The sequence below is a fragment of the Suricata suricatta genome, chromosome 8 (assembly GCF_006229205.1).
Source record: "Suricata suricatta isolate VVHF042 chromosome 8, meerkat_22Aug2017_6uvM2_HiC, whole genome shotgun sequence".
In the NCBI taxonomy this organism is placed as follows: Eukaryota; Metazoa; Chordata; class Mammalia; order Carnivora; family Herpestidae; genus Suricata; species Suricata suricatta.
The window spans coordinates 110082449-110100798 of NC_043707.1; positions in this window are offsets into that span (position 1 = coordinate 110082449).

Consider the following 18350-nt stretch of genomic DNA (forward strand, 5'->3'; position numbering starts at 1 on the left):
CTGCTCCCCTCGGATGCAGGGGTGAGGAGTGGGGCTGAGAGTTGGGGACTGAGCTGGACTGGGTTCAGGGATTCTGTGTCATGTTTTCTTCTCATCCCAGCCAAAGAAAAGGAGGTGGCACCTTGAAAAAGTCCCTTGACTTTGTGCTTGTTAGTTCCCTTCTCCTGGGTTTTACTGATTTGAGGAGGCTGGAAAAAGCCTGGAGCAGGGGACATCAGAGAAGTATTTTTCTATATACATATATAAGTTGAAACAAAATCAGTATCATAGTTTGTATACAGCTTTGTATTCTCTTTTTGTTGTTGCTTCATTTAGTGTTATCATGGGCAACTTCCCACGTTAATAAGTATTTGCAGAAGCACAAGTTTTAGTATCTTCCCAAGATTCCATTTTATAGAATCATAATGTATTTCATCACTAATCCTTGCTGGACATTTAGTTGTGTCCAATTTTTTTTTTTTTGCTGTTATAAACAGTGCTATGATAAACATGTCTGCAGGTTAATCTTTGATGTTTTGCCCTGTTGATCTATTCTAGATTCCTAGCAGTGGATTTACTCGCTCAAAGTATGGAAAACTCTGGATGTGGATTCCCTCTCACCCTGGGCTCCCCCTTACATATCCATTCCTTGCCCACTCAGTCAGCTTTAGTGCCTCTTGGGCTGATCAGATGGGCAGGCAGAGAGGAGAACTGAAAGCAGAGAGAGAAGCTGAACTGATCTTATCAGAAGGTTCTGGAGGACAGACACAATGGGAAAGCTGCCAGAGAGGGACGGGCCAGGAAGAGCACAGCCCAGGGAGGAGAGGGGTCTGAAGAAGGATGTCAGGGTAGGTTTGAGAATGGGGAAGGGAGGGATCAGCAGCTGGCCTGGAGTGGCACTTGTAGGAGAGAATCATGGCCAAGGATTCTAAGGAAGCTTGGCTCTGAAGTGTGCCAGGCAATTCTCTCTGCTACCTTCTCAGGAGACCCGAGTCAAGAATTCATAGTGTTTTTCAAAACTCTGAGGAAACTCAACTTGTGTTTCTTTTGGAGGCATCACCATGCCAGGGCAGGCATTAAGGTCCAGTTTTGTTTGGGCTACCGGATTCTGATAGAGATTATTAAATTGCCTGCTAACAAAAGAAATTATAAAAACCTGTGCTCTAACCAGGACCCTGTTTTGTGGCTCCCTCACTAAAATGATTAATAGTTTCAGAAGAATGTTTTCTGTGTAAACTGGGATGTGGTGGCAGGAAGATTAGTCTAGAATTTATGAGGCTTGTTTCTAAGGCAAGATCTTATTCATTTGCTTGAGCAAGTCATGGAGACACTTGGGTCTCTGACCCGTTACTTGTGTAACCAGCTGGCCCGACTCATCCTCTCAGTGTGGGGTATTCCTGCTGTACCCTGGAATATCCCAGAGTGCCTAAGTTGAAGCCCCCACTCCCTCCCCCCACACACCCATAGACTTAAGGGCAAGTAAGTCAGGAGCAAAGGCTTTCCCTGTTCTGAGTTCAGGGATTCCTTCAGAGCAGTGCCGTCCAATAGACAAATGATGTGACTCACATGGGAATCACATGTGTATCTTCTAAATTCCCTGGTAGTCACGTTCAAAAAAGCTAAGAAGAAACAGTTGAATTGTAATGATACATTTTCTTTAACATGGCATATCCAAAATGTTATATTCTCAATATGTAATTAATATAAAAAATGAATAGCAAATGTGACTTTTTCTTCATACTAGGTCTTCAAAATCCAGTGTGTATTTTACCCTTACAGCATGGCTAAAGGTGGACTAGCCACATTTCTACAGCCACAGTGGCTAGTGGCTTCCATCTGGGGCGGCACAGCCCTGGAGCCTGGAGCCCACCTTCCTCAGTAGCCGCCCAAGGGTTGGGAGGGGTGGGGAGGCAGGGCCTGGGTTCCCGATGGAAAGGTGCTCTCAGGAAGCACAGCGCCCTCTAGGGGCAGTGGGTTGCCTGGAGGAACTCTGCCTGATCTGGTTGTGAGTCTCTCCCTAGACCCAGAATACCCTGCTTCTTCCACATGTCCATGCAGGGCCAGACAGCTTTACTTGTAAGCCCTAGAAGGGCAAAATATCAGATTCTATATTCTTCCCCAGATAATGGGCTACTTGCCTTGCCCTGCACCTCTTTGGGGGACCTTCCTTCCACGATTCTGGCCATGGTCACTTGTCCTGACTTTTGCAAGGACTGATTTTCTTTTTTTTTTTCTTTTATAGTTTATTGTCAAGTTGGTTTCCATATAACACCCAGTGCTCATTCCAACAAGTGCCCTCCTCCATGCCCATCACTCATTTCCCCTTCTCCCCCACCCCCACAGGCCTCAGTTTGTGCTCAGTATTCAAGAGTCTCTCATGGTTTGCCTCCCTCCCTCTTCCCATCTATTTTCCCCTTCCCCTCCCCCGTGGTACTCTGTTAAGTTTCTCCTGTTCCACTTATGAGTGCAAACATATAGTACCTGTCCTTCTCTGCCTGACTTACTTCACTTAGAATAGCACCCTCGAGTTCCATCTACATTGCTACAAATGGCCAGAGTTCATAATTCTCATGGCCATGTAGTATTCCATCGCATATATAAACCACATCTTCCTGACCCATTCATCAGTTGTAGGACATTTAGGCTCTTTGCATGATTTGGCTATTGTTGAAAGTGCTGCTATGAACATTGGGGTACATGTGCCCCTGTGCATCAGCATTTCTGTATCTCTTGGGTAAATCCCTAGCAGTGCTACTGCTGGGTCATAAGGGAGTTCTACTGTTAATTTTTTGAGGAACCTCCACACTGTTTTCCAGAGCGGCTGCACCAGTTTACATTCCCACCAACAGTGTAGGACGGTGCCCGTCTCTCCACACCTTCACCAGCATCTACAGTCTCTTGATTTGTTCATTTTAGCGACTCTGACCAGTGTGAGGTGGTATCTCAGTGTGGTTTTGATTTGTGTTTCCCTGATGATGAGTGACGCTGAGCATCGTTTCATGTGTCTGTTGGCCATCTGGATGTGCAAGGACAGACTTTCATCAGTTTTGGGGTGGCTTTGTCTTTTACTCTCTGAGGAACTCTGCCCTCCATGAGCCATGGATGATCTCCTGTCCCCTTCATTATGAAGAACATGCATGAATGTCATCTCTAGCAAAGCAGCCTGCTGTTCTTATCAAAGAGGGGTGAGGTAGATGACCTTGGAGTGCCTCTGGAGTGTCCTCAGGCTGTTATTTTCATGAAAGTGCTTTTAGGACGTGGGGGAAAGATGATTTTTTTTTTGCATTGAGGAAGAGAGGACCCCAGTGACTGGAGAGTATCTTGAAAGCACCCTGCCCACTACCCCCTCACAAATGGCTCTGTGAGGCCCTCCAGCCCAAATCACCCAGCTTCCCTCCTTCCCACTCTCTGTTTGTCAAGTGGCACACGGAGATGTTATTTATTGTAAAATTATGACAAATAAAAACCATTCCAATGATTTTCAACCCGGCAACGTCCTCTCTTTGAGTCAGTGTGTGATTCATCTGTTTAATGCAATACTTCCGAAGTGTGGCTCACTCGGGGAGTGAGCAGGGAATGCACACCCTCTCTGCCTGCCTGTCCCTGCGCCCCGGCTCCTCACCACTCTTCCCGACCCCAGCACCCATGCCTGACAGAAACCTAGCCCACAGCAGCCTCCTCAGCCAATGGGCTTCACATTTCTCCCCATGATTCTGTCCAGGGTCTTATTCCCTACCCGGTTCCCAGGAAAACATGGCAGGACCCCTGAGGACAAACACTGATTCTGAGTCAGCTGCAGCCCCAAAGATTCAGTTTGGTGTGGGAGGCATGGGTTTGAAAACGATGGTGTGCAGGAAGGGTCTCTCATACAGGTCACCACAGGACAGAGAATGTACATAGCTCTACCCTGAGATGCTAGAGTGGGATGGTGGAAGGCAGCAGGAAATGACCATGGAACTGAGACTTGCCAGATGACAGATGATAGAAGGACATTGCAGCAAAAGGAACAGCATGTGCAATGTTCAGAGGCAAGAAAATCTTGGTTCCCTCCAAACCTGCTGGTGGTGGGGGCTGGCTTCAGGCAAGGAGGCACGTTGGGGAATGGCAGTCACGGGGGAAGGGGTGGACACAGGGCCCCACGGTGGGCCAGCACAGCTCTCTCTATCCCGCTGTCCCTGAGAAGCCACACAAGGGTTTGAAGGAGCCCTTGCCAGACAGAAGAGCTCCCCGCGTGGCTGTGTGGAGGACGGTCTCGGGGTGAGAAAGTCACCAGCGATCTGGAGGCATGACAGCAGAGGCTGGAGAGGAAACTGCTGCCGCTGGGGCCCTAGTGGGCACAGTGTTGAACTGAAACCGTTGCGTGGAAGAGTTACAGAAGCTTCCAGAGCTCATTAGGAGTGTACAGGTGACAGAACGAGGCGCCGCCTGGATCTGGCAGGTTCATTTCATTTCGGCGACCATTTATTGAGCTGGGTATGGAGATCATTAAGAAATGACATTTATGGTTGCGTGGGGAATGAGCAGGAAGGAGGAATCAGGAACGACCCTGAGGCTTCTAACTTGGGCAGCATCACATTAACTCTCCTGACAATAACTTTCCCTGCCTGGTGGTATAGACTCACCAGGTATCAGGGCCCTTTGACGGTCTGCTCCAGGCTCTGATTTTACAGCAAAGGGAAAAGAAAAGCTTGGGGGAAGTGCCTGATCTACCCAAATGCATGCAGCCGGCTCCTCTCCTAACCAGAAACTTCTCCACCCACCACATAACCCTGCGTCTCAGGAGGCTTTTATTCTCTGTCACCATTGGGAGATCCAGAGATGTTAACGACATCATGAAGCAATGGGGAAGCATGAACTTGTAATTAAACTTCTCAGGTTTTGTTATTCTTGCTCTTCATTCTGTTGGTGGTGGAGCTAAGCTAGCCGGCACACTTTTCCCCCTCAGACACTTGTCTTGGGGGCTCTGGGGAGAGAGCCGCTCTCTGCCGCTCACGAATCGGCCCCAGGCTGCCTTCCTTGCCCGGCTTACCACAGAGCTGGTGAGAAACTCCCCGTGTGTGTTTGAGGAACTGACCTGGTTGCTGATCAGAGCCGCTCAGACCCCTGAGCCCCATGCAATCAGGTCACCCTCCCCGAGGTCGGGTGGAACCTCCCGGCCCTTTCTGCATCTGCTTTGACTCTTTGCTCCAGATTGAGTTCCCTGTGGGAGGAAGGGATCCTCCGTTCTTCCTCCAGACCTCCTGCAGGAGTTTCAAAGGGGCATGCTCTGATCGGGAGGATGGGGAGGTGGCCCCTGGCCACAGCCACTTTAAGACAGATGTGAAGCGGCCTCAGAGTCAGTCTCAGAACTGTCCCTGCCTCCTGCCCTTCACCTGCTCAGCCTTCATCTGGCTCAGGTCTGGCTTCTTTGGGTTCTGCTGTAGGTGCTGACTCTCCTTTCGGGCGTTTTCAGTGGCCAGTGCTCCTTCCTTGGTGCCGGCTCCCCCGCTCTGGCACATGCCCCCACTTGGCAGATGGTGACCCAGCCAGGCCCCCTCTACCCAAGCATTGCTCCAGGTCCTGTGATGGCCCCGGCTCTCTCTGCACAGTGCGAGCTGGTTGTCCCCTCCTTGGGGCCCCTCCTCCAAGACTCTGGGCCTGTGCTTCTGGGTGTTTGTGTCTGTCCAGGGTGCTTCTTTCAGTCCTGATCATCCACCTCAAACCCCATCGCTGGCTCTGTGAGAGGGCCGATCCCACCCACCAGCATCACCGCTTATCCTGAGCTAATTTCACGTCCTATTATGTCATTTCATTTACTCTTTTCCAAACACTGTGACAACAGACATCATCTCCATATTGAGGTGAGGAAAATGAGGTTTAGAGAGGTTGAGTCATTTGTGCCAGAGTACTGGGGCTCAAACCCACACCAATCTGACCACAACACCTGTGTCCTTTTACTTCCTCCATGTGCGGCACGCACCCGTCACTGGCTGCCTTTACCTGGAGAGAAGGGTAGGAGAAAGGACTTCTGTTGCCTCAGTATTTTCCCACTAATATTTGCTGAGCATTGTTCCCTCTGCACTTTGCATGTGTAATGCATCGGCTCTCACTACAGGCCCTGGACTCCCATTTTCCAGTTGAAGAAACTGAGTCATGAAGGGCAATTTGCCCTGGCTTCCCCAGTGGAAAATAGCAGATCTGAAATTCAAATCCAGGCAGCATGACCCCGCTATGCTGCAGCCACCTGGTATTGGCACTAGGAGAGCCTGGTGACATGCACAATGGACAGATGCCCCTGGGCAGCCCATGTCCTTCAGGAAGGTTCCAGCAGGTGGACATGGGACGAAGGCAAGCCAGGCAGTGGTGTGTGGGCTGTAACCATTCAGGTAGGGGGCCATCATTTGGGCTTGGAGCGTCCGAAGCAGGGAGCAGAGGTGCCTGACAGAGAGGTCCTCCTCACCCTTCCTCAAACACGGCTAGCACACTTCTGCCTCACGGCCATGTGCATATGCCATTCCCGCTGCCTGGGCAGCTGTTCCCCCAGCTGTACACCCGGCTTGCTTGCTCTCTCTCTCTCTCTCTCTCTCTCTCTCTCTCTCTCACTTCCCATGTCTGCGCAGGCATCTTCTTTGAGAGCTCTTCTTACTGCCATGTTTAACATGCCACCCCCACCAGGTCCATCCCCTTGGCCTGTTTCATTTTACTTTTTACCACTTACCACCAGTTGACACACTATGTACTAATATGTCTCCTCCACTAGAATATAGGCTCTATAAGAGCAGGGGCTTGGCCTGTTTTACCCCCTGGAGCATACACAGCCCCTAGGGCAGTGCCTGGCTCACAGTCCTGCTCCTGCTCAAGCAGCACTGCTTGCACGAGTGAGTGAATGAATGAGTGAATAGACTAGACCAGAGCCCAGTGCCTAGAACAAAGATCTGGTGTCACGGCAGGACCAGCCATCAGACTGACCTGCACCACCCCCAGCAAAGGGATTGATGCCTGAGCCTGGGACAAGGCTAAGCCTATAGCTGGGGACCACAAGGTCCCCACTGCACTTTTGGAAATTCATTGTCATTTCAGGCACTCTCCTCAGGGACCCCCTGTAGCCAGAGGGCCATGGTATGCCAGCCTGGGGTGGCAGATGTCTGGGTCTCTGCTCCTGAGGTTGCCCCACTCTGAGTACCTGGACCACTGTGACAGAGAAGCAAATTCCTCTCTCCCGCAGGGCTGAGAAGGGCCACTGCAGGTGCCCAGGGGCTGGGGGAGGAGTGGGGGATTCAGAGCAGACCTAGGCCACTGCAACTTCAGGGAGAGACAAGCACCTCCCTCAGCTTGTCTCCTCCGTCTGTCCTGGTCACTGACAGCAGGGTAAAGTCAACCTCCATGTCAGTGCATGACTCACAGTGTCGTCTGCTGCCTTTGTGCCTTTGCTGAACTTGCTATCATGTCACCTCCAGACAGGGCATTGTCACTTGTGCACGGTGACGGGCACACGTGGCTGCTCCAGAACCACGTGCTGGAGGGGCAGGATTGTGGACTGTGTGATGTGGCCCTGGGCCCGCTGTCCTTCCTGGTGACTCCACACCCATCGTCTCCTGGTATTTTCACAGAGGGCCAGAGGAGCCCGGCAGGGCACAATGCGTGTGGTACACGGGACAGTCCTGACCCGGGAGAGCCCTCAGCACACGTTCGCTCTTAGAGTGAGCTGCTCATGCTCCCTTTGGCACGTAATCACAGTGAGCCACAGGTAGGCCTAGTCAACCACCTACCTTGACCTTTAGCCTGGAGCTGTTTCTTCCGCACACCCAGAAAGTGCACATGGTTGAACTGTTATCTGTTGTTTGAACTCCTCTGATTGGATCAAGGAAGGGTGTGAACCTCCCCAGTGTGGTGTTGGGCCATATCACAGCTACATATCATGGGCCACGGATTTGGCTTCATTGGGTGATGGGTTTGGAGATTTGCAAGAGGGCCTGCGGCTCCATTGGCCTGCCCCACTCGGCCTGGAGCCCTCGGCACACAGCCGTGATTCTGAACACTGACAAACACCCAGTGTTCCCGCAGACAGGCCAAAGAGATGGGGCCACGCGGCCAGAACAGCTGGGTGGAGGCTGGTGGCAGGAGGTAGCATGAGGCCCTGCTTTGTTCCTGGATGGTCATGGGGTCAGTCAGAAGCACAGAGAAGCCCCTTTCCTCTCCCTCTGGACCACAGCCCAGGATTCAGAGCTTCCTGCTTGCTGGCCAAGGAGGGCCTCTGGGAGAGCCCCGGATTGGCCTCTGCACTGAGCCTGGCAGGCCACCAGCACCCAGGGCTGCCTGGCCCACGCCACGGCCTCTCCACTCACACGGTCCCCCTGCCTGCCCTGGGGGTGGCACAGCAAAACAGAAGCTGGACCAGGAGCCCGAGCCCCAGGCTGGCCCCAGCGCTACTGCTCAATGTCTGTGTGGCCTTGGACGGGTCACCTTGCCCCTGCCCCCGCTGTTCCCTCACAACCCTGCCATGGGGCCCAGAGGCAGAACTGAGTTCCATGTCTGCCACTTAGTGCACTTGCCTCGGTGAAGACGGGAGCAAGAAAGAGGAGGGAAGGGATAACCGGTATTTCCTAAATATTTAAAATGGCCAAAGGGATTTCCACAAAGATAGCAGAGTGAGTGCCTGTTCCCAGAACTCCCCTCTCTGAGGCTCTTCAAAGGAACAGGAGTTACACATGGAGATGGGGACACCTTCTTTCCTGAAAGCGGATGGTAGCCGTGGCCTCATGCCCAGTCCTGAGCACTGTCATGAGACAATGAGATCTGCGCGAAGTGAGGACACACCTAAAAGCCAGCTCCCCCCAAGGTGCATCACAGACTCATCTGCAACCTGGTCTTCACCTGCTTGAGGACAGGGCCAGCTTTCATCAACAGACAGGTAGACAGACCCAAAGATGGACCTGGGTTCTCCACGGCCAGCAGTGGAAGGAGACTCCATCAGGTGCTGGGTCCCTCTGACCCTGCCCCCCAGAGCATGCCCACACCTGCACGCCATTGCCCTACACCCTGGCTCAAGGATGGATGTGGCCCAGGGGGCCTGGCACAAAGGATATACTCAGGAGATATCCATGCCGCTGAGTCCACAGCCTCTTTCAAGAAAGGGCTCTCTCATTTTTCTCCATGAATACCATGCCAGTGTTTAAGTTCTGTCCCCCCAGCATCAATGACAAGAACAGGTTTCTTGCCTTTATAAAACTCTGGAGTCCATTGGATTTTCTTTTGTGGACTGCATGGGCAGGGCCTGATTGGGCAGCCTTTTTCCGTTTGTCCACATTCTGACTGAGGGCTTTGTTTATATGCCAAGGAGCTCATTCTTTTATCATTATTGTTATTTCAATGGCAGGAAGCCCAAACATGTGTAGATTTCCCCTTGCACTAGATCTTCTGTGATCTATTCATCACTGACAGTGAACATATAGAAACTGGGTTCAGGGGCCTATAACTGTGTCCACATTTACCTTTTGAGACAGTTCCAGGAACTCTCCATCACTGAGCAAATGGAACCCTGGTATATTGGGTTATCTGCAGAGTGACCTGCCAGCCTTTCTGGTGGTTTGATGTCAGGAGCAATGTGGCTTCTCTTGCCACACAGTGAATCCATAAAATCATGGAATATCCATGTTGGAAGCTCAAGTATCAAAATCACTCCTATCATCTTCTTAGAGACTTGAGGTGATCTGAAAGAATACCAGACTTTTTTGGGTAACTTGAGGCTTTTATTTAGATTCTGAAGCCAAAAACTACCAAAAAGAAGAGTATAATGTCTGAAGGCCCCCTTAAAGAAATCTGATTTGATTCAAGTGTATATGCTTCACAGAAATTTCTTCTCCCAGAAGGACTGTTAAAAGGGAGGCTTTTGATGTTTGTCTTGCATCAAGAACATGAAGGATGGATGGATGGATGGATGGATGGATGGATGGATGGATGGAGGGTTGAATGAGTGAATGGATGGTTTAATGGATAGGAAGAGAGAGATGGAGTGAATGAATGAGTTTATTTCAAAGTTTTGATGCTTCAACCTCCGAAATAGAATTTGACTTATATATTACCAAAAATAGTAGGTGTGAAACCTTAAGTGAAAATCCACACATGATCTGAATTGGATGTGGTGCTCCTAAGAGTGCTTACACTAAATGCATTATTTAATCATCTTCTGAATTAATTCCTTTTATTGGGCCAGATGTGATTTTTTTTCTAGTTTTGAATAATCTATCCAGAAACCCTGGGAGTTCCCTTATACATACAGTCCATGGTTTATTGACAAGACTTTTTGAAAATTTTGTGTAAAAATATTTCTGGAAAATCCAAATATCTTCTAAGTACATGTTTACTGGGTACTTGGGTTCTGTCTCCAAAACATGATATTTGGTTAGAAGTAGCAGACATTTCAAATCTAAAACTTAGTTAATTTTTATTCTTAAAATTTTCAAAGCATGCTTTTCTTCCTATGTATCAGTCCACTTAGACTGCAGTGACAAACAAGCTAAGGTATTCATGACTTACAAAAATAAGCACTTATCTCTTGCTCACTTTACGTGAGGACTGTGGTATCTCTGGGTTCTGAAGGCTTCCACATGTCTTCCTATTCTGGGACCTGAGCTGATGGAGCAGCAGAACCTGAGACACACTGTTTTCTTGCTGCAGAGGTTAGGCTCAAGAGAGGCTGAGGCAATGGGTGCCTGGGTGGCTCAGTAGGTTAAGCATCTGACTCTTAGTTTCAGCTAAGGTCATGCTCTCATGGTTTATGGGACTGAGTCCCACGTCAGGCTCTGCACTGACAGCACAGAACCTGCTTGTGATTCTCTCTCTCTCCTCTCTCTCTGCCCCTTCCCTGCTCATGATCTCTCTCTCTCTTTCTCAAAATAAATAAGTAAACATTAAAGAGAGAAAGAGAGAGAGAGGCCAAGGTGAATTTAACAATCCATCAAAAACTTCTGCTCAGACCTGGCAAACATTACCTTCAATCATCTCATTGAAAAAGCAGGTCACAGAACCAAGACTAAAGCCAATGAGGCAGAAATATACGTTTCCAGGACTCTCAGGGAGGTCACATGACAATGAGTAGAGATGTAGAAGCCAACTGCAAGGAGGGAGTAGATAGTAAGGAGTATTGATTCAACCCATCACACACTTAATACCTTCTTAGTCTGCTGGTTAAATCTCAGGCCAACTGAATCTTTGCCAGTAACATTAAATTTGTTTTTAACTAGCAGGCCTCTTTCACAAAGATTCATCCCTGCTCTGTAACATTCTCTAATCGATTTTAAAGTTCTTAGCTCTGCATAGTATAAAATTTCCTGTTTGAGTGATAAAGCAGGAAGAACCTGACTGAAAGTCCAAGGACTCGGGCTTAGATCCAGCACAGCTCTGAACTAGCCATGCACTCTTCTCTGGGCCTCAGCTTCCATATATGTGCACATCAGAGGTAATGACTGTGTAAGTATTTAGGAAAGAGGAGACACCCAAGAAATATATGGCTGTTGGGGCGCCTGAGTGTCTCAGTCAGTTAAGTGTCTGACTTCAGCTCAGGTCATGATCTTGTGCTTCGTGAGTCTGAGCCCCACATCAGGCTATGTGCTGGCGGATCAGAGCTAGGAGCCTGCTTCAGATTCTGTGTCTCCCTCTCTCTTTGCCCCTCCCCTGCTCACACTCTATCTCTGTCTCTTAAAAATAAATAAACGTTAAAAAATAAAGGAAATATCTGGCTGTTAGAGACTGCGTTCAAAGTGCTGAACAACTGTCCAAGGCCGATGAGGGCGATAGCACCAGAGCAGCACCCTGGAGACCCCAGTTCACTCTCCAGATGCTGGATTGCTGGGGGTATCTGGACAGGAGGAGACAGCACAGCCTTTGAGGAAGCTCAGAGCAGCGGCTGGGTACCAGCTGGTACAGAGGTAGTTAAGCATCTTAGCTATCAATACAGTGCATCCCAGCTGTGTATCAGCCGTCTGTGATGTTTTCTTTCATATTCCAGCAGATAAAAAAAAAAAGGCAGAGTTGCCAAGCAGAAAGAGTATTAAACTGGAAATCCCATGACATGAGTTCTAGGCTTACTTCTACTGGTCACTTGCAAGGCAAGTCACTTAACCCTTATGTGCCCAGTTTCTCTATCTGTGGGATGCAGAAAACAGCCCCTACCTTAGAACACTGGCATCAGGAGAACAGGGGGGTAATGTGAGGAAAGAACCCCCCACAGCATTTGGCTCACCTAGAGCTGTTTCCTGAATCTGCATTTGAATCTGATCCTATCTTGAGTTTGGTCCCAGTTCTATCATGCTCTAATTCCATGAGTGTGTCTCCTATAAACTTCAAGAAATGGGTTGATCTATGGGACAGAAAAGGGATGCGTACAAAGGGTTCAGACCAGTGCCAGTAGGTAGTGAGTACACAATTAAATCTCCTTTCAGTCTCTGTTGTCACTGATCTCTGGACTGGTTTGCTGAAACCATCCCCACAGCTGCTTCTGTCCTCCTCCTCTGTCACTTCTGATGGCTGTCATCTTCTCTCTTCTCTATTCCTTTTTTTTGCCATTGTTCTTCATTTGTTTCCTCCGTTCAACCTCTCCTGCACATCAGGGGATTGGCTTTGAGAGATAGGATGTGTTTGGCTACAAGTAACAGAAAACCCTGTTGAGCCAGCTCACCCGACGACCCAGAAATGTGGACTGTCTGTCGCACAGAAGGAAGCAGGGGTGTTTTGCGGCCCAACCAGCCGTGCAGACACTGTCCCGCCCCACCTCTCCCCTCCGTCAGCAGGATTGCCTTCATAATTAGAAGGGAGACAATGCCACTTTGCAACTGAGGCTAAATGTTTTCTTGTTCATACCCAGGTATGGATAGATATTTGCAGAGAGGAGGACATACAAGCCCAAGTCATTTTTAATAGCTTCCCCCGAGTGTGCAGTCTTGAGGCAGAACCCGGAGGTCACACGTGGCCTGCCTGAGATGGCATCAGTTATGCGGGGGGTGGGGGGCATCAGGAAGGGTCCCCTAGTGACCGCAGGGAGCCTCTGAAGATCCCAAACCCACCCAAGAGAGAAAGAATCAGCTTGAGTGCCTGCCAGGCCCAGAGAGAGAGATGCCATCAGCTCCCACGAGCATCAGACAGACGCAGCCTTTCCTGCCCCTTACCCTGTCTGCCCGCCTCCCCCTCACCCACCCACCACACCAAGAAGGAGCCAGAGGAAGCCCAGCAGGGAGGGGTAGGCACACCGGACAGCAGGGAGAGATAACAACCAATCTGCTTTCCGGGACCTGTGCCAGCCTGAACTGCAGAGGGGAGAAGCTCTAATTTGGTTAAAGCTTTACTTTTTTCCTATTATTACAATTCCAGGTTGGCCTTATTAATTACCTAACTGAAACTATTTTATGAGTACAAGTGAGCAGAGAATTTTATTTAGTTAGTTATTTAAATCTTCTTGCCGATACAGAAGAGTTGCAAAGGGTTGCTCTCCCTCCCCGGGGTAGCATTTCTCTACCTCCCCTTTCATTATTGCCCCACCCCCCACCCCAGAGCATTTTGACATGTTCCTTTCTATAATTGATCCCCCGTGAAATTTTAACACCACATATGCTCTATATGTGCTTATGTCCCGTGGCCACGAGCCATCGTCATAAGTAAGATTTTTTTCAGCCCAACGAACCAACTTTCGCCCCTTGAGGGTAACACCTCATTGACAGTGCATGCTCTAGAGGGTTCCAGTACATCCTGCACCCCACTTCCCCTGATGTTGCAGCTTACATAATTGTGGCGTGTTTGTCAGACCTGAGAAGTTAACACTGGCACAATACTATGATCATACGTTTTGACTTCTGTGGTTTTCCCAACAGTGTCCTTTCCCTGTGCCAATGTCCCCTCCAGAGTCCCAAAGTGCATTTAGTTGTCATGGCTTCTTAGGTCCCTTCATTCTGTGACAGTGTCTCCGGCTCCTTTTGTCCTTCATGACCCTGACACTCTTGACGCACGCTGGTCTGGGATATTGTAGAATGTTTCTCATTTGGGGTTTGTCTAAAGTCTTCTTGTGACTAGATGAAGATTATTAATTTTAGGGGGAAATACCGTAAAGGAGATGTCCCTTCTCATTGCATAGTATCAGGGGTCTGTCACTTCACCATAACTTATTACTCTAGGGTGTTACCCTTGATGACTCGGTTCAGGTGGCATCTGCCAACTGTCCCCGCTGTGCAGTTACTGCTTTCCTCTTCCCATACTCTGTGCACAGAAGCAGGTCACGTTCAGGCCATACGTGAGGGGAGGGGCACTAAGCCCCACCTCCAGGAGGGAGGGATAGCAAAGAATCTGTGGACACCTGTTAAAATCACCACAGTAGGGGCGCCTGGGTGGCTCAATTGGTTAAGCATGATCAGGTCATGATCTCACGGTTCGTGGGTTTGAGCCCCGCGTCGGGCTCTGTGCTGACAACTAGCTCAGAGCCTGGAGCCTGCTTCGGATTCTGTGTCTCCCTCTCTCTCTGACCCTCCCCTGCTCATGCTGTCTCTCTCTGTCTGTCAAAAAATAAATAAAAAACAATAAAGTTTTTAAAAAATCACAACAGTAATTAAAAAGAATTGGGAGAGATACTCTAAAGCTATGCAAATATCCTGTTTCTTCTTTAAATTCCTCCCCCCCCCCCCCAGTTTCAGCAATGCATCAGTGAATATTGCCTGTGGCAGTTCTTACTGTAGTGTCTCATAGTGATGTCATATATTCCTCCCTGGCCTGTTTATTATTTGGAATTCTTCTGTAAGAAAGAGTTATCCCAGGGCACCTGGGTGGCTCAGTTGGTTAAGCCTTCAGCTGAGGTCATGATCTTACATTTGTGGTTTGAGCCCCACGTCAGGCTCTGTGCTGACAGTTCAGAGCCTGGAGCCTGCTTCTGATTCTGTGTCTCCCTCTCTCTCTGCCCTTTCCCGCTCATGCTCTGTCTGTCTCTGTCTCAAAAATAAATAAAACATCAAAAAAAAGAAAGAAAGAGTTATCTCTTCTTTCCATTTATTTTTTTATTCGGTGAGTTATTTGCGTTAGTACAGACTCATGGATATTTATTTTATTCTTTGCATTATAATACAAGACTGCTGTTATTTTATTTCTCAAACTGTCCCACTTTTGATCATGGGAAACTTTTTCTGGTTGGCTCCCATGTTTGGCTCCCATGTCCCTCTGACATGCCTCCATCTTCCCCTTCCTTCCTTCGTTCCTTCGTTCCTTCCTCCTTTATTTTTAAAACATTTTCTTACTTTCTAACATTCAAGATGTTCCAGGTTCAACTTGCCTTCTCTGTGCCCTGGTACTAGCATCAGCCATTTCTCCAAGGAGTCCTGCTTACTAGAAACGTCTACTACCTGAGAGTGACCTGGAAAGTCATGAGATGTGCACTGGCTGCCTTCCAAAAAGCAGAGGAGAGTCAACGCTTCAGCACAGGCTCCGTGGGCCAGTGGAAGATAAAAATGAAGTTGCTTTTTGATTGCATGTCAGGCAGCTCCTTGCCCCCTCATAGGGCTGATCAGATGGGCTGAGGCGTGTGAAATGCTTTGGAAAGGGGGCACTGCTGTCCACATGCAAGGGCCGAATCCTGTGGCCAGCTTTGGATACTATGTTGTTTCAGGGGCCTCAGAGAGTGGAGGAAATGATCCTCACTACACCGAAGAGCCATTTAGTGTGTGATTTTCAGCCTCCTGGGGCCCTGATGATGAGTGAGACTTGCATTGCAACACCTTGGTCAAGTGCTTCCATAGCAGAATGACATGAGGTCAATGGGACTTTCTAACATCTCAAAGCTGCTCTTTCCTGGAATGGCTGCAATGAGGGGTCTGTGGGGAGACCAGCTGGATGCTTAACCATGGTGCTGGCCCAAGGCTCTGAGGAAAAGCCCTGAGCTCAGAGATCAGATTTCACTGGGGCTTTTCTAGTCAGGCCCAGAAAAGTCAACAGGGCAGGCTTTAGACTTCTTGTGAACTCTTTAAGTTACATTTGGAATAGCCTAGGTCAAAATCCCACAACTTCCTCTCCACCAACCCCCAGAAGCAGCAGCTTTTCAGTGTAGATGAGACAAAGACAGTTCCTTCTTCTGGGTGAGTAGGTTTCCTCCTCACCCCCAAAAGGGGTTCCACTCATCCCCAAGAAGGCAGCTTTCACTTTGCAAGAAAGAAAGCTCATCAACAAGGGTCTGCACATCCAAGGAACTGTATGCCTTGCCTGTTAGGGTCAATTCAGCACCAATGTGCCCAACTGGTTTCCATGGGAAATTTTACAAGAGAGTTAACAAGTTAGCTTGAGAGAAAGGAGGGTGGCATGGCTCAGAGCCAGGCCTAGGAGGCAACATTTTAGTCTTTTGACCTCAGTTTCTCCATCTGTAAAGTGAATGAGGTTTGCTATTTTCTGCTCCAAATATCTTCATGAGATAAAAGATTGCTATAAAGAAAGACACTGAGCTAAGACAAATAAGGCAGTAATGAATCCTGAGCACACTCGACCTGAAGCTTCCTGTTCATCTTCTGACAAATGTAATCTAATGGAAAGAGATGCCAGTGAGGATGGAAAAGTTGAAGCCAGATGATCAAAAGTGTTGCCACCTCAGAGAATCCATGCTCCTGGTTATTCTTGGGTTACTGACACACTGAACCGAGCCCAACTATAGGTGAGGGCAGGAGCAAACTGTCAGCAGTGCGGGAGGTGTATCTCAGCCAGTGTAGTCAAGGGCAGGCTCAGAGGGACATTTGGGAAGAAAGGAGCAGGCATTGCCTAGGAGCAGGTGCTGTTACATTAAGTCCCTACTTCCAAAAAGGTGGAGAAAGGCAAAGGGATGGAAAGGAGGAAGGGAGTTGGCATTATTGAGCACCCACTGTATGCCAGGCATTGTACTAGGCACTTTGCAAGCATTGTCTCACTGACTTTCCAAATAGCCCCATGATGGTCATTTATTTGGTCACCAATAAATTCTTTCTGAATGTTCACTGTGCACAAAGAACTGTCCAGGGATGGGGTGCCTGGGTGGCTCAGGTGGTTAAGCGTCCAACTTCTGCTCAGGTCATGATCTCACGGCTTGTGAGTTTGAGCCCTGCGTCAGGCTCTGTGCCTACAGCTCAGAGCTTGGAGTCTGCTTCAGGTTGTGTCTCAGTCTCTCTCTGCCCTACCCCTGCTCATGCTCTCTCTCTCAAATGTAAATAAATATTTTAAAAATTTGTAATTAAAAAATGAAAAAGAACTGTCCAGGGTTCTAACGATATAGCAGGGAACAAAACAGACAAAACCTCTGCCCTCACGGAACTTACATTCTAGGGGGACAGAATGACAGTACATGAAAGACCATGAGATTGATGTCGTACATGATGAGTGCCATGGGAAAGGTGGAAAAGGGGACTGGGAAAGTGTGGGGTCATGATTGTACACAGGGCTCCCAGCAAGAGTCTTGCTTTGGTCTAGAGCTAAAAGTCTAATTTAATTTTGCTTCTTACCTTAACTTTACTAATGGATTATTTGTGCTACATATTGTAAAATGAATCAACACAAAAGATTAACTTGTAAAAAAGAATATGGTGACAAACCATATTGTTCTTAAGGGCGCAAGACTCATAAACCTTCCCAAAGATACCGAGACAGTAGGCATATGAACCAAGCGTTGACTGACATCTGGCTGACTGGAAAGCTTGTGCCATTTCCACTGGGCTGAGTTTCAAGACATGTCATGATTAAGCAACAGGAGGTAAGTCTGGGCTGGATGATGGGGACCTCTCTCCCTGGGGCAGCCTTACAATAGAAGAACTCAAAGAATAAGAAAGGAACAAGGGTGTAGACTGAGGGAAGAAGGGTTTATAAATAGCTGGGGGGGTGGGGGATGAGGAAGGTGGAAAAAGGAACAAAGCTGATGGGACCACAGAGGGAAAAAAAATAATTAAAATAAGTCAGACTACTCAGTCATATTTTTTCCAGCACTTAGGAGGCTGAAACCCTTCCCCCCACAAATTTATGGGAGCTCACCAAATCCAGAAGTAAGTGAAAGGACATGCAACAAGCCTTAAAGGCAAGAGTGGGAGGGGTTGCAAAATCCAAAAGCCACGTGCTGCACACTCTGAGGCTGGCTTGCTTCATGGAGGGTGAGACAGTTGATGGCGTGGTTTCTCTGAAAATGTGAGGTCACAGGCCCCCAGCAGCCATGCTGATTCAGTCACTGTCCCTTGCCACCCACGCTGTGATGATGGCCTAAAAGCTGATTATTGCAATGACCTTGAGTCATGAAGAAAGGTTGGCTTTGCTCTCAGGACATGGCTCTGTCTACTGAGCCAGGGGCAAGTATAAATGTCACCTCTGTGAAGCCTCTTCTGGTCCCCTATTGGAGCCCTCAGCTGACAGATTGTCACGAA